This window comes from Oryctolagus cuniculus, chromosome 2 (genome assembly GCF_051225735.1).
Source record: "Oryctolagus cuniculus isolate XC-2025 breed Fujian yellow rabbit chromosome 2, ASM5122573v1, whole genome shotgun sequence".
NCBI lineage: Eukaryota > Metazoa > Chordata > Mammalia > Lagomorpha > Leporidae > Oryctolagus > Oryctolagus cuniculus.
In genome coordinates this window covers 147,794,898-147,812,812 of record NC_142868.1, presented here as the reverse complement: position 1 = coordinate 147,812,812, position 17,915 = coordinate 147,794,898, and positions in this window count along the sequence as shown.

Sequence of the window (17,915 nt, the reverse complement as noted above, 5' to 3'; positions counted from 1 at the left end):
AAAGGAGAACGCTTGGGCAGGGGGAGAAGGAAAATGGGCACAAGAGAGAGCAGACAGGGAGCAGACGGTCAAGGAATCTGTCGAAGGGGTTGAAAGCGTGCGGAGGCCAGTCCTTCCACTTTCCAAAGGCTGCTCTGGGAAAGCACTGTGAGTGCCCTGACTCAGAGGTGCTCCCCAGCTCCCAGGGCCTGCTGATACAGCACGGCTGGCCAGGCAGGGAGCATTACCAGGGGCCAGCGAGAGCAGTCAGAGCCAGGGTCTCGGACACAGGCAGCCTGATGAATTCAATTCCCCTAGCTCTGGACAGCAGTGCAAATTCCTACCTTAGAACCAGTCTTCTTTTTTTTTTTTTTTTTTTTTTTTTTTTTTTGACAGCTAGAGTTAGATCGTGAGAGAGAGAGAGACAGAGAGAAAGGTCTTCCTTCCGTTGGTTCACCCCCGAAATGGCTGCCACAGCTGGTGCACTGCGGCCGGCGCACCACACTGATCCAAAGTCAGGAGCCAGTTGCTTCCTCCTGGTCTCCCATGCAGGTGCAGGGCCCAAACACCTGGGCCATCCTCCACTGCCTTCCCGGGCCACAGCAGAGAGCTGGACTGGAAGAGGAGCAACCGGGACTAGAACCCGGAGCCCATATGGGATGCCGGAGCCGCGGGTGGAGGATTAACCAAGTGAGCCACGGTGCTGGCCCCAGAACCAGCCTTTCTTTCTTTGCTCAACCATTACCTCTTCTCCAGCCAGCCCATAATGCCCTGTTCCTGGGGTTCCAGTTCCCTCACTCACTCAACTGCCCAGGCTCTTGAGTTTACCTTTCACTCTCATTGTGCAGAGCCTCGCAGGAGCCTCCCGGCTGACTTGAGTCACTGAAGCCATCAAGTCCCTTCCTCCACCCACCACAATGGCTGCTCTTTCCCCTTGGGGTTCACTCGGCATTTCTCCTGCAGCACTTGGAGAGCTCAGCACTTTCCCCCGCACTTGGGATAAGGGCTCAGCACCTTCCCTGCATTTGAGATAAAGGCTCAGCCCCTTCCCTGTATTTGGGATGTAGGCTCAGCAGTCTGCACTTGGGATATTACATTTAACACAGTGACAGTTAAACAAGAATCCAGCTTTGAAGAAAGCAGTCCAGTCAGTGCCTGCCATCATGTGTCTAAATCACATAAGGCTGTCCCAGACGAATTCATCTAAAGCATTTGTAATTATGTCTCCATTTTTGCTTCTCACTTATTTTGCCTTCTTTCTGTTTCATCAACTAATCCTTCCAGAGATATTACACATTGTGAGTGCATTGTTGGTCTTCCTATTGTATATTTGTTTTCCATCCGATTCACTTCTATCATTATCTTTGTTACTTCTATTTTCTTTGGGTATATGCTGTTCTGCTCTTCTGACTTCTAAAATTGAATGCTTTGTTCATTAATTTTGAGCTTTTCTTCTTTTCTGATATAAGTACTTAATCCATGAATTTCTCTCTAGGTACAACCTTAACTATGCCGCATGGTTTTGATGCATAAATTATTACTACCATGTAATTGTAAATGCCTTGTAATTTTTCCTTTGGCACACAACTCCCCTGAATGAATACAGTTGGCCTTTTGTAGTCATGGATTCCACATTCCCAGACTGAACCAACCATGGATCAAAAATATTTGGAAAAATATTACATCTGTAGTGAACATACAGACTGCTTTTTTTCTCTTCATAATCCCCCAAACAATATAACATCTGTTTACAAAGCATTTATAATGTATTAGGTACCATAGGAAATCTAGAGATGATTTAAAATATACAGAAGGATGTGAGTGGGTTATATGCAAGTTGGCTCATTTTAGGTAGAGACTTTAGCATCCATGGATTTTGGTACGTATAAGGGTACTAGAGTGAAATTCCCTACAGATATCAAGGGGCGATGGTATTTCTCCATCTTCCAACTTCCAAACATATGGGTGTTTCCTAGTTGTCTATGTTATTATTCTATAATATAATTGCTTTAGGGGCTGACGTTGTGGTTAAGGTTAAGCTGCCACCTGCAGTGCCACATCCCATATGGGTACCGATTCGAGTCCTGGGTGCTCCACTTCTGATCCAGCTCCCTGCTAATGTGCCTGAGAAAGTAATAGAAGATAGTCCAAGTGCTTGGGACCTGAAAAAAGTTCCTGGATCCTGGCTTCGGATCAGTCCAGCTCCATCCATTGTTGCCATCTGGGGAATGAACCAGCAGATGGAATTTCTCTCTCTCTCTCTCTGTCTCTCCCTCTCTCTCTCTCTGTAACGATGCCTTTCAAATAAATGAATCTTAAAAAAAGAGAACTGCCCTATAAACATGTACATATATTTATACATATATAATTGCATATAGTTAGAGAGTGTTGTCAGTGCTGTAATGACCCTTTGACATGAGTTAAGATCTTCTCAGCACACAGTGAACCATCACAAACATTTCATATATTCTTGAGAGAATGTGTGTTCAACAGTTACTGGCTGTAGTCTTCCGCAGATGTTTATTAAATCAAAATGTTTATGTGTTGCTCAAATACCTCTAATCCATCGGTTACTAAGTGAGGTAGGATAAAATCCCAAATATTATAATAGACTTCACTATTCAAATTCTGGCTGTTTTGTTGCGGAGATTATAAAGATATGTTACATTTTAAACTTGCAATGTATTCCTAATCATTTTTTATAATGTGCTACCTTCATCTTTGGTAATGCTTTTATCTGAATTAATATAGCAATCTCAGATTTATTTTTATTAGAATTTGCATGGGGTATCTTTTCTATTTTGTCTTTTAATCTTTCCTGTCCTTAGGTTTTAAGTATACCTTTTAGAAAGAGCATTTAGCTTAATTTTTAATCCAATCTGACACTTTTGTGTTTTGATCAGAGAAGTTAGCTTACTTACATTGATAGTGATTAATCTTACATTAGATTTATTTCTACCATCTTATCATATATTTTGTTTTGCCCTGCTATTTTCTGTTTCTCTTTTTAAATATTCTTCTATCCTCTTCTTTAAGATTAAGGATTTTTTGTTCATATTCTATTTCCTTCACTTGGAAACTGTGTGCTATTTGCTCTATATTTTTCTTTCTGTGGTTACCCTAGCGATTTTAACATAAAAGGAGATGTAAAAGATCAAAGTCCAAAGATGATGAATATTGTGGCTCTTTTCCTGAGAATTTCAAGAATACAGAACATTTTAACTCTGATTCTCAGTCCAATCCTTAATTATTTTCATTTTATTCTGTTTCTCCCAAAAAATCATATGCTATTTTTATAGAGTACATTTTGCCTAGTTTTTGTTCACCTGTTAACCAGTATTTTTATTTATGATTACTTTCTGCTTTCAAGGCCTTCCATCTAGATCATTTGAAGGTCGTCTCTAAGATAGCCTTTAATTAACATGTTTCTTGTTTATTTATATTGGTATGAAAACTCTCTTTTTTATACTTTATTACTGAAAATTTACTCTAAATACAGACCTCAAACTTGAGCTATTTTCTTTCAGAACATAGATTATATTATTCTATTATTCTGTTGCTGGTAAAAAGTATAAGTACCATGTTATGTAGGTAATGTGTTATCTCAGTCTCTGGCTGCTTTTAAGATCCTTCTTTTGTCTTTGATTTTTTGAAGGTTTTCAGGAGAGGTGTGGATTTATTTTTATCCTGCTTGATATATGTTTGGCTACCTGACTGTGGGGATTTGTGCTAAGTCATTCAGAAAAACTCCCAGTAATGATGCATTTTATATACTGACAAATTTGCATTCTTCCTATAATAACTGTCCAAATCTCTGAATGGATATATGTTAGACCTTCCGACTCCATCCTCCTTATCTCTTAACCCCTCTAGTGTACACCCAGATCTCTCGAGTCTGCATTCTCCACTTGTTACTTACTATTACCATTGTTGTTGCCATTGACTTCGCCTTTACTCCACTAAATCTCTGTCTGGCTCTGTCTGCCATGCTCTTTAATCTGTCCACTGGGTTTCTGATTCAGTAAGACACTTTTCAGTTCTAGAAATTCAATCTGGTCATTTTGATTAAATCATTTTGATCATTGTTTATAGTTTCTTGTTCCTTTTTCATATTTAAGGCTTTCCTTTCATATTTCAAATATAGAAAATATGACTATTTTGTGTGTCTTATAATTTCAATAATTGAAAATTTTACAATCCTTATTCTGCCTTTTCTAAGTTTTTTTGTACAGTCTCTATTCTTACTATCATGCTTCTTGGTGTATTTTATAGTTTTTGACAGAACTTTTAGTTGGCTTTGCAACTTCATATTTTGAGATTTTTAGGTGTGGTTGCAGTTTTTTTTCCAGATGCAGTAGAAAGACAACCCAGCTTCTCATTAACATAGAATCATTTTCAATCAAATTCCCTACATGAACTTATTTTGGATTATATAGGTGGCATGAATCTTGACCTCAGACCCACATGAGGGCTAGGCATTGGCTATTAATTCTCAGGGAATACTTCCTCCCTTCATTCAATCACCAGAGTTAAATTGTTATTCTCATTGCACTTGCCTGCATTCTTTCTAATTTACCTTCACATTCACAAGGCAGCCTTTAGGGTTCTATGTTTGTATGGAGGATCCAGTCGGACAGCCTACCTTGGGCAGGGCATGTTTCGCCTATACCTTCCCAGTCCCCTTTTCACCATTCAGGTGAATTCAATACCATTAGTGTCAATATTAGCACTTATGTACCTGCCATATTTTCTACTCTCTCTTCACTTGACCTCTAAATATCCTTACTATAAGTCATGTCTGCAAAAAATTAAATGTAAGCATTGTTTATAATTCATGAAGTGTTTTGTTTGTTGCAGTCAGTTTTGTTGGTCCAGGTTTTTAGTTTGCACTCTGCCAAAAACTTAGAGCTACCTTCCAATTGATGCATAAGCTCTGGAGTGGAGCATGAATGTCTTTGACACAGGGAAGGCTCAGAAATGGTAGAGAGTAAAGATTAGCATCGATCTACTTATACCTCTGACATTCAAATAGTCCAATTCCAGTTTCATTCTGGAAATAGGCTTAAATCTGTATTTGTGGATTTGTGCAATTTCTCTTAAATCTGGCCTTTATTTCTTACCACGTTGGTTCCCAAATTAGCTACTTTCTCCTTTCCTAGCCTGACATTATAGAATTGAAATGATGGCTTCATTCTGGAAGATTAGTTTCAATTTTATAAATTAATGGGAAATTCCCCCTTTTGCTTATTCTTTTGTTCCGTATCTTCACCTCTGGCTTAGGATTTATTCTCTACCCATGTATTGATCTGTTACTCTGTATTAGACACATCCTTGTTGCTTAACAGAATCACAAATCCTCATAGGAACTCTTTGAGAGCCTTAAAGAGATGAAATCTCACCCCTTCCAGAGCACGACGACTTCACCTTGAATCTATGCCTGTCTGCGACTGGTACATCCAGTCCTGGGCTCAAAGTGTGCTACACAGACAAGCAGCTTCAGCATCAACTTGGACCTGAATAAGAAACTCTGACGGTGGATATCAGTAGTCAACCATCTGGATTTTAACAAGCTCTGCAGGTGACAATTAAGTCATAGAACTTGAGAACCACTATTCGATCACACTAATATTTGATCTCTGATTTACTTAACAGTAAAATCAGAGTTTTACTGACCCAGATTCCTGATACTAAAAGAGATCATTAGGTTTTTAAGAGCCACTAGACTCAACTCACTTACTTGCATGATCCAGATGGATCGACAGTAAAAAGGTTATGGATATCACTAGACATAGAGCATAGCTTTCTCAGTGTAATATGTGTTTTCTGTTTTTTATAAACTGTTTGCAACAGCACTGCTGGCAGATCCTCCTTGCTTCCCCTTCTTGCCATTTAGGCAAACATAGCAAAATTATGGGAGAACACCAACTCCAACCGATTGGTTCACCTTGTGGCTGCAAAGGAGAAACAGTGCACAGGGCTACAGGATTGAGCAGCATTAAAGTCCTCCCATAGCACCTCAGAGGGAGGAGATGAGTTGAGAAACAGCGTTCCTTATAGGAATGAGCCTGGGATCCACAGAAATAAAGGGAGGAGGGGGAGGAGAAGTGAATCAAACTCAAAGGTTCAGCTGGGCAGATCCTGCCAGATGTGGGTAGAAAGGTTCCCCCATAGGGCCAATGTTGTGGCATACAGGTAAAGCCACTGCCTGCAAAGCTGGCATCTATTCATGCCCCAGCTGGTGCACTTCTGATTAGCTCCTTGCTGAATGGCCTAGGAAATGCAGCGGAAGATGCTCCAAATGTTTGGCCCAGTGCCACCCATGTGGGAGACCTGGATGGAGCTTCTGATTCCTACTGTTGGCCCTAGATCCAACTGTGGCAGCCATCTCGGGAGTGAACCAGCAGATGGAAGATCTCTCTCTCTCTCTCTCTCTCTCTCTCTCTCTGTAACTTTGACTTTCTAAATAAATAAATAAACCTTTAAAAAATTCCCCATAACAGTTATTGTCATCTAGCCCAAGACTAAAACCTCGCTGGCAGAAATATAAAATAATGGGCAGGTTAGTCTAGGAAATAAACTAGCCAACTCAAATTTTGGTGATCTTTCTTCTCCATCAGAACTGCTGGGAAAGAAATCTACGCACACTAGAGGGAAAGAACACACTCTGAACTCATTTGTCCTTGTGATTTATCTGATCTTTCTCTACTTGTCATATGTGCCATCATACGCGGATGTGTGTTTGACATGTAGGAATCATGGCGCACCTCCACCACGTGATCTAAGGAGAATCTGCACCAACAGGTGAGGGAACAAAGACATCACTGGAAAGCTGAGCATGCTGTACTTTATTCTCACAGCTACAATGAGAATGTGGGCAAATTTGGCTTTTGAGATGTTATTTAACTTAAATGATTAAAACAAAATTAAGAGTCAATGCCATGGAAAGCCAAGACACTCTGGCAAAAAGATCTCTGTGAGTGAGATCCCAGTGGAAAGAACAGGTCTTCAAAGAGGGAGGTGCCTTTCTCTGAAGGGAGGAGAGAACCTCCACTTTGACTATGACCGTGTCTAAACAAGATAAGAGTCGGAGAACTCAGAGGGCTTCCATAGCCTTGGAAACTCATGACTGGTGCATAGGGAGATTACTGATGCCATAAACAGGAGTGTCAATTTGTTAAGTCAACAACAGGAGTCACTGTGCACTTACTCCTCATGTAGGATCTCTGTCCTTAATGTGCTGTACACTGAGGCTTAATGCTATAACGAGTACTCAAACAATATATTTCACTTTGTGTTTCTATGGGGGTGCAAACGATTGAAATCTTTACTTAATGTACACTAAACTGATCTTCTGTAAAAAAAAAAAAAAAAAAGAAATTATCAATTCCCAACTTGACTCTCACTGGGATTAAACATGACAATAGGTCTGATCTGATTTCATCATCATTTAAAAAAAATCATCTATTATTTTTCACTTTATGTTTCTGTGTGGGAGCAAACTGTTGAAATCCTTACTTAATGTATACTAAGCTGATCTTCTGTATATTAAGATAATCGAAAATGAATCTTGATGTGAATGGAAGGGGAGAGGGAGTGGGAAAGGGGAGGGTTGTGGGTGGGAGGGACGGTATGGGGGGGGAAGCCATTGTAACCCATGAGTCATACTTTGGAAATTTATATTCATTAAATAAAAGATAAAAAAAAATAAAAAAAAATAAATAAAAAAAAAGAAAATAAACAGAGAACTGAAAAAAGACAAAAAAAAAAAAAAAAGAGTCAATGCCAGATTACAGAACCTTGGGCAATCAATTCACTTTGTATGTTTTGGGGTGAGAAACACAAAATTCTTTCTGGACATTTGGTGAACAGGAAGGTCCCAGGTGCAATGCACCTTGGAAGCTAGGAGAATTCTCCTTGACATCTCCAAAAGGAGACTGAGCCTGGTGTCTCCACTTTGTGATCACACTCAGATTGCATCAATATGCTCATGGCAGAATAGAAAGTGCCACCATTTTCTGTCTCTGACACAGAACATATTTACTTGCCTACTCAACTGCCAAACTTATATTTCTCAGAAAAAGATAAAGGGTAACTCAGGGTTAGTAGTAGGGAAAAAAAAAGTCTGGTAGCATAAATAATGGCCAATCCAGATCATTTTCAATAAAGAAGAAAAGAGGAATTGAACCCTCATGGACTACCCCATAAGATGTCCACCTCCTACTCCCCAGCATCTATGATCTGCAAATAATACTACATTGACATATGACACATGGCCACTAATCAGATGACCTTAAGGTAGAACAAACACCCTGGATCACCCAGGTGGACTCAATGTAATCACAAAGGCCCTTAAAGATGGAAAAGGAAAATGCGAGTAGAGAAGGAAGAACCAGACGAATGGCAGCACAGGAGGGACTTGGCCCCAGTACCGGGGCTTTGAAAACGGTGAGCAAGATCATGAGCCCAGGAGAGTTCCAGAGGCTGGAAAAGCAAGGAAACAGAGTCTCCACTAGAGCTCCCAGAAACACCTTAACCTTAGCCCAGGGCAACCCCAAGAGACTTCAGATGTGTAGAATCATAAGTCAATAAAGTTGATTGCATGAAGCCACTCAGTTTGTGATCATTTGGCAGAGTGGCCGGAGAAAACTAACACATTCCCACTCACAACACAATCTTCCTCTCCCCAAAGATAACAACTCTAACTTCCAACATAAAAGGTTGATTTCACTTTTTTAAAAAATCTTTGTTAAGTGAAATGACATCATATATATTCTGTGTTTAAATTCCTTTGCTCTTTATCTTTTGTGACTGCATAGGAAATACCTTTTTATTTACGCATGCTGCTGCTGATGGACAAATTTGAGGCTATTAAACATAGTAAATCAAGAAAACATTCTTTTTGTAGTAGTATCAAAAAGAATAAAACACTTAGGAATAAGCTTAACTAGGGAGACAAATACTTATACACTGAAAACTATAAAATATTGCTGAGATTTTGAAGAGAAAAAGAAGTGGAAAAATATTCATGGTCATGGGTTGAAACAGCGTAAAATAAAAAGGTCAATATTACCTATCGTAATCATCGTAATCTACAATTAAATATAATCTCCATCAAAATCTTAGCAGCATTTTTAAAAAGAAATATAAAACCCATAGTAAAATTCATTTGGTATCAAAATACCCTGACTAGCCTAAACAATATTGTAAAAGAAGCATAAATTTGGAGGTAACATGCTCTGGTTTTAAAATTTATTAAGTTACAGTAATCAAAATGGTGTAGTACTGACACAAAGACAGACATATAGACCAATGGAATAGACAGAAGACTCAGAAATAATTTTTGCAGATATGGTCAAATCATTTTTGAAAAAGATACAAACCAAACCATTCATTGAAAAAAGGATAGTCTCTTTAGCAAGTGGTGTTGAGAACATTAGACACCCACATGCAAAAGAATGAAGTTGGACCCTTTCTTTACTCCATATATAAAATTTAATTCAAAATGGATCAAAGACCTAAATGTATGACCAAAAATATAAAACTGTTAGAAGAGAACGTGAACAAAAAGCCACATGATATTAGATTTGGCAACAATTCCACGACTATGATACCAAAATTATATACAATAAAAATGAAAATAGATAAATCAGAATACATCAAAAACTTCTGAGCCTGGAGTTGTAGCACAGTTAAGCCACTGCTTGTGATGCCAGTATCCCATATTTCAGTGTCAGTTTGCTCCACTTTGAATTCAGCTCCTTGCTAAACATGCCTGAGAAAGCAGCAGAGGATAGCCCAAATGCCTGGGCCCCTGCCAACTATGTGGGAGACTCAGATGAGTTCCAGGATGCTGGCTTCAGCCTGGTCTCTCCCCAGCCACTGCAGCAAAATCAGCAGATGAAAGATCCTCCCCCCCACCCCGCCCTCTCTCTCTCTCTCGTTTTCCCTCTCCCTCCCTCTTCCTCTTTCTTCCTCTCTCTTCTTCTCTTTCTCCCTCTCTTTGTGTTTCACTTTACCTTTCCAATAAATAAATATATAATTTAAAAAAAATTTTTAAATATTTTACTTAGTTGAGATGTAGAGTTATAGACAGAGAGGAGAGAGAGAGAGAGAGAGAGAGAGAGAGAGAGAGAGAATCTTCCATCTTCACTCCCCAAATGGCTGCAATGGCCAGAGCTGAACCCATCTGAAGCCAGGAGCCACGAGCTTCTTCTAGGTCTCCTACATGAGTGCAGGGACCCAAGCACTTGGGCCATCTTTCACCGCTTTGCCAGGCCATTGGCAGGAAACTAGATTGGAAGTGGAGCAGCCAGGACTTGAACCAGCACCCTATATGGGACACTAGCACCACAGCCTGAGGCTCAGCCTACTATGCCACTGCACCAGCCCCCTTTTTTAAAACTTCAGTGCATCAAAGGATACAGTTAACAGAGTAAGAAAAATATTTGTAAATCATATGTCTAATATAGGGATAATATATATAATATAGAAACAATGCCTACAATTCAACAATAGCAATAAAAATAACCCAATTAAAACATGGGAAAGGACTTGAACATATGTTTCTTCAAAGATGATATGCAAATGACCAATAAACATAGGAAAAATGCTCAACATGATTAATAACTAGAAAAATGAAAATCAAAACCATAATAAGATATCACCTTATACCCATTTAGGATGACTACTATCAAAGATAAACACACACACACACATACACATACACACAGAGACATATAGAAATTCATGCACTCCAATAGTGAGTGTTGGTGAAGATGTGGCAGAGTTGTAACGCTTGTGCAGTTTCCAAAGCTGCTATGGCAGAACCCAAGCATCTCTGACTTGAAGCTCATGAATCTATTTTCCTAGATGACAGGGTTAAGTTTCTGAAGTGATAGTGACTGCCTAAGTTGCAGCATAATGAGAATGTGAAAGTAAAAACCATCCTTCTCTCAGGAATCAGAAGCACTAAATCCAACTATCTAGCAGATCACAAGTGAACTTGGCTAATAAAATCAATTTAAATGAGGCAGAGAGCATCATATGTCTTCTTCCTTAGCCTACACACAGTCATCCTCACTGCACCTGCTCAAATAGTTTCAAGGGTACCTGATGGGTCCTTTAACCAACAGAACCAAATATACCCCCAAGAATCTTATTTTTCTTAGGAAACTAGATCTAAATATAGGATGAACCCCTCTTAGAGGTAAATCATAAAGGAACTTGTTCTTGTACAGTCAAGATCCTTTGAATGATCCAGTCTGTTTGCTTGAATAAGACTTTGTCCATTCTCAAACCTCCTTTTTAATGCAGTTATTTGGCCTCTTAGTACATGTCAGACACTGTGATAGGGATATAATACAGATCAAAATCACAAATTCCCTGTTCTTGTGTTTACAGTTTCACTTTAGTTTCTCACCACCACATAAAGGGTGTGCTGGCGAATGTTTCAGAGTCAGTTCTCTGTGGAGAAAGAGAAGACTCTTATTTTTAGCTTTTGCCCATTTCTTTTGTATAAAAACTCCCACCACGACTGTTCTCAAGCTCTCAAGGTGATGTGACTGGACACCGAGTTGGCAAGAGATGTGCACAGTCACATCTTCTGAGACAGCCTACGCCACCTCCAGCTCACCACTGAAGATAACACAAGGTAGCTGTGAGACGCGTGCTGAAGCCAAGGAACCTGTGCTGCAAGAGACAGCACAAAGCAACCAGACTTGCCCTCCACGGTCACAGCAGGGTCTCTGAGGAGATCTGAAGTGTGAGTCAACATTCACCAGGCAAAGAGTAGGCAACGGAAGAGCACCCTGTGCAAACAATGTAGCCACGGAGCCTGGCTCACACACGTCTACCACAAGTGAGCCGCAACAGGAAAGCATCAGGTGAGGAGCTGGGGGTGGGTCTGCATCCTAACCTACTGCGCATGTCCCACTCCTCACTTTCCTACCACTGGCAGCGGCTAGAGAGTGCTTAAACCCAGGCGGCAAGATGCACTTGAAAGCCCTTGGGAGAGCATTCCTCCAAGTTGCTAGAGCGTGATCCTGCGGCCAGCAGCATTTGCATCCACTTGGTGGATGCCAGGGAACAAGACTCTGCATTTCCAGGCACCCGGCAGCCTTGCTCAGCTATTCTCAGTCACTGACACAGCTTTTCCCCCTAAAGTTTGAGATGTTTTTCCATATTAAACTTTTTAAAAATGAGGGGAAAAATGGTACAAATTGAGAGAGGGAGGGAGAAGAGAACAGAAAATGATTGCACATTGAAATAAATGTGCTACTTGAGAAAATTATAAGTGCCTAAAAACAGGAGTTGATAATGAAAGTGCCTTCTCAAGCATAACTATAGCTTCACTACTCCAATGCTAAAATACAATAAAGCGTCCTCCTGAATCTATGGAGCAGATTTAATAAGATGGGTGGTGCATTACATAAATGCCAACTGATTATTAAAGATCTTTTCACTGTGGATTTACAACTATGTCATCAAATAACTGAACAGTATTCAGGTGTAATAAGACCCATATGAGAAACTTAATTTAAAGTAATGCAAAGAACTAAAAACACTATTACAAACAGACCATGAAAACTTGGAAAATAGATAAGTGGAGAGGCAAAAAACATCCCATCAAATTATTGTCAATAGTAGGGGCTGATTCCATGAGGGAGGACAAAATATCATTTACATCTGCGTCAACTAAATAGCTATTCAAACGCGCTACAGCATGACAGAATGGCACACTAGGTATGTCAATGTGCCCTCCCCTAGGAGCCCAACATGCCTCCCCCTTTTTTTCTCTCTGGAAAGAAAATTGGCTTTTTAATGTGAATTTTTCTGTAGTGGAGAAACCTTTGAGTTTCTTGGAAATTGGTTTTGCAAAGCAATGTGAGCTCCAAGAGCAAAGGGGTTCAGGGTCTGTACCCCTAAACCTAGGATGCAGGGGTAGAGAGGGATAAGAGGTGAGTGCCGAGGGGAGAGAAGGAAAAGACTCTGTGTAAGAGTCAGAAAAGTGAGTTCTTGGGCGGGGGGGCTTCTCTCTCTCTCACTGTGGGACCTAGAACCAGTTACTCCAAATGCTTAGGCCTTGGCAGTTTCCTCAAATACAAAACGAAAGGGTGAAGCCCCAAGATGTCTAAATGCCCAATGAGTACTGCAAGGCTTTGTCCAAGTCTTGGGCCCACTGCTGACATTCCTGGGAGCATAAGAAACCCTTTGCAGGGTCATCAGATGTCCTCAGGGTGGAGGGAGCCTTCCAAGGTCATAATCGCACAGTCTCGGTTTCTAGGGTCTTGGTTTCGATGGTTCTTTGCGGTTCTTGAAGCCCTCTCGCTGTATCCCGCCCACCTCCTAGTTTAGTCAGCAAGGAAAGAGTTACTGTTTCCACCGCACAGATGAAGCCGCTGAACTCAGGACTGGTGAGGCTGCCTGCCCATGGGGGTCCTGGCTGAAGGTAAGGCCCAGGGCTCTCCACAACTCAGTGCCAACCTGGTGGGCGGTGGCACAAGTGCCCTATATACACATGCAGGACAAGCTGGGCACAAGAGTGTCCCCAGACAAGAAGCCCAAGCAGTGTGGCTCGGGGGAGACAAATGAGTTCACAGCGGTAGAGCCTGGCTGTCACTTGCCTTTGGCCCAAAACAAGCAAAGAAGATGTTGTAGAAAGGAAGCAATAAATGCCCCCTCCCCCAAAATTGGAAATACTGACAAATGATTCCATTTTTAGTCCAGATTTCAGACACCCTGTCCTTAGTCACAAGAGACATGTAATTGGTCCCTGAGATTCTAGCTCTTACGCCTTTGTTACTTGACGCTTTAGGCTAGGACATGCCATATCCCTTGTAAATCCCAACTGCTTTAGGACCTGTGGGTGACCCCCCAAGCTGCCATCCAGGAGCACTTGCTTCCCCTCCCAAAAGGTTTCCGTGGGAGAAAGAAATTCCCTTTAAAATCTACAAAGCCCTTCTTCAGCACCTGTAGGAAAGCAGTCATTTCAGCCAGGAAGGAAAGGGGGAGTGGAAAGCTACCAGAAGAAAATCAGGAGAGAGGGAAAATGGCTATTTCCACCGCACTCCATCCTTACTGTATTTCAGTGGCCAGGCTCACGGCGGCTCTGAGCTATAGAGGGACATCCGTCAGCCCTGATCAATACGTGCGGTGTTAGTCATGGATGATAAATTTGAAAGGGATTATAACTGTAAACAGTGATCAATAGAGACTTGCTAGAGGAGACAGAGAGGAAAAAACAACCTTAAAATGTTACACGGTTAATAAAGTAACGGGGGGAAGGGTCACTCTTAAAGAAAACTCGGAGAGCCCCACGGTGCGCCCCAACCCTTCTCTTCTGGGAGGCGGGACAGGAGGGGCAGAGGATGCGAAGGTGCCCCCCAGACTTTCTCACCAGACGACGGCGACTCCAAGGGTGCCTGATTAATTGGTGGCACATTTGCCGATCCCTCTGCTTGGAAGGCACAGTCCCCATTAGCATGTGGTTGGAGATTTGTTTCTGGATCTGAGCTGGCATCCCTCACAGCCCCCAGAGTGCAGCTTGCCCTTTCCCCACGCCGCCTCCCTGCCCGGCTGGTGTCCTCTCCCCTCTTCTGACTTCACCGCAGGCACATGACGGAGCTGTGCGTTCACGCGCGTGACATCCCTCTCTACAAACAAATACATCCTGAATCCAAGCAGGAGGGGGAAAAATGCAGGCGCCTCCGCTGCTCACCCGCAGATGAATGCAACTATCCGTCTTGTCACCGGGGGTCGGTGGGAGAGGTTACTCCAAGTCTATACCTCAGCCGCTCTGCTGACGTTTGCAGGCAACTTCCTTCAAAATAAAACCAAATAAAGAGTGAAAAACAGAAGGCTGCCACGTCCAGCACTTAGCCGGTCCCTCCAGAACCCATCCCAGCTCGTGTCTTCTCACCACCTTTGGAGCCACAGCTCCGGGCCTGACACATACATTTTTTTCCTGCTGACCTCTTAGTGTCCTTTCTGCCAGAGTGTGTAAACCATAAGCTGATATATGAAGGCAATTTTTAGTGGTGCCACTTGTATCTGAGTGATTGCACACACTTTACGTTTCTGGCCTGCCGCCCCTTCCACCTTTCGAAGATCTCTCTATTTTCTTTTAAGGGAACTGCAACAAAGGTGAAAGCAAGTTTAACTGCTTCAAGACTTTGATGGCCAGAAGCACCTGTTTTGGGGGATTCGCAACTGACCAGGGCCCATCTTCAAAGGTGGGATTTCTTTGCTGCTCTAGGGATCAGCCGGGCAGGACTGCTGGGGCTGAGGAGGTGACATCAAAGCCCCTGCCCTTGCCAAAGACTTAAAGGATACTGAGTCACTGTCTCCATAAATTCTAAGAGCCAGTCCCCAGGGGTATTCCATGGTGGGAGTGGAGGGGGTAGGCAGGTGGGTGTGGAGGAATGACTAGGTGTGTTGAGCCAGAGAAGGCAGCCCTACTGGAGACTCACAGAGTCCCCACACTCTATCACCCTGTCCTCTGAGCCCCTCAAAAGCCACAGCAGCTGCTTTTCACAGCTACGGGTTCAACTGCTAACCTGGATATGTTTGTCCCCTGGAAGGGGCACTAAAACAGCCAGAGCGTGCGGCAGCATTTACTCTCTCTTCCAAACTAGAATGGAGGCTGGAGCAAAGCACAGCATCTCCCACCCACCAGCACCACCACGATTGTCTCACAGTAGCTTTCAGGGGAGCAGGGAGAGGACGGCGCTGCCAAGCGATGGGAACCACAAGCTCAAGGAGGAAGTGAGGAGAGGAACTGGACTGTGCTCAGTGGAGCTCAGTCTCCACGCGCGCACAGCAGGGACGTGTGAAGTCTGCCACGGGAAGGTGGCCCCTGAAGGACAAGCTGTAGGACCAGTCTCACCTCCTATAGCAAACTGCCCTTCCATTCCCAACCTTGGAAGTTCAGGATTCAAATACATCAGGTGACCCAGGAAGTCCCACCCACTGGAGCACGGTTCAAGAAGACTCAATGAGAATTCCCTTGACTGGCAGCAAGAGTGACCCATGGTCACCTCCACATGGTAGGCGCCATTGCCCCAAGAGACTAGGACCAGCCAGGCAGCCAGTGAAGGCGTCACTGAGAGACTTCGCTGGGCTTCTCCCATCAAGACCATATCCTTGCCAGTGTTTCTGAATTATTTGGGAAGAACTCACAAGTAATGTATAACTAACACTAAAGCTCTAAGTTTTTTTTAAAGGAATTTTAACATGTTTAAATAAATTCTCATTCAACTTTTCCACTCAGTGTATTTAAGTGCAAGTAAGAAAGATAGCAAGGAGACACCATGAGTGGGAGATACCACCTCTGAAGAACATCTCCCACGTGCCGCTGGCTGCAGGACAGGGCTGCTGATGTGCACGGGGCCCCGTGACAAGTGTAAATTACTGTGATACTGCAGCTCCCCGCAGGATCCTCAGGGAGATGCTCAGAATTTGGACATGTGTTCAGGAGTGCTTTGAGGATGTAAAAATCATTCATGCTAAGCGTGCAACTGAGAACGAGATAAGTTCCGGATTGGCCACTGAGCAGAGCAGTGAGGAAAAATGGAGGGCCACACAAATAATCAGCAGGCAAATGTCTCATGGCAGACCTTGGGGAGGGAAGAGCTAGCTCAAAGTCAACCTATCCAGGCTGCTCTCGCCTGCATCCCCAAAGCAGAGAGCTGGAAAGACCACAGCCAGCCACGGAGAGGAACCATGGCCGCCTCCTACTTCCAGGCCAAATCCTCTTGACTGCAGATTCCAGTCCAGGGGGCTAATGGGGACTTGGCCAGTGGCATCTGACTCTGCCAACCACCAAGAACTCCAGGGCCATGGAGGTGCTGCTGAGAGCTCCAGCTTGGGCAACTTCCCTTTCAAACAATGGGATGAGCTTTGACAGGTACTCTGGTGGGGACCCAGGGGATGGCACTGGTGACAGCCCAGGCTTGGGTTTTGGGCATAACTGCAGTGTGAGAACAAGGACTAGCCCTGCCTTAGGCCTCGGCGTTCTGGGGAGCAAGAATCCTTCTGTATCAGCTACAGAGCTTGGACACCTAGACATATGTGCTAAAGAAACAGGAGCCCGGTGCTACCCTCAGTCCAGAGCTATCCATTACCCTTCCATACCACAGGTCACTTATTAGGTGACCTGCGTTATCTTTGCCTTTCTCGAACATAGTGAGTGGGACTCGAGATTTGGTTGGGAATAACCAAATTAAGGCTCAAAATCATTTTGGACTATCAAGGATGCTCTGCTGTCCATATAGTGGCCAAAAGCAAAGGTCACAACTGAGAAAGAAGCAGTGATGGCATTTTAGAAGATGGACTAGTGGACAAAGTGTGTGAAAATTAGGTGAGGATGCAGACAGTGACATGCTTCTGCCGTTCCCACCCTCCTGTCTCCAGCAAAGGGGTGGTTCACACTCACTCTTGACTGTGTGGTAAATGTGAAGAGTTTTCCCTAACCCAGTTCTTCACAGGCAGCTGGGATAAGGACAGAAGAACTGCTCATAGAAGGGCTGTCCCCTGAGAAACACAGAGAGGAGACCTTGTCCCCACTGGCACAGGGGAAGGTGCCCATCCCACTGCTACCTGAGGTAGGGATGACAGTGAGGATCCTGGAGGTTTGTTCTGGGCGCTTGCTCAGGTCACATGAAAGAAGCTGATGTCAAAAAAGCTTTTTGTCCCTGAAGCAAAATCTCTAAAGGAACCACCCAGCAAAGCCCTTTTACTCCACTCTGCAGTCATTCATTCATGGCAATGACATGGATGGTAGTTGGGGTATTGAAGGTCTCCCACAGGCCCATGTGTTAAAGGCTTGGTCCCCAGGGCAATGGTACTGGGGGATGGTGATGTAATGAACCTTTAGGAGGCACGGCTTAGCGGGAGGTCCTGAGGTCATTGGAGGCATGCCCATGCAAGAGCGTTGTTAT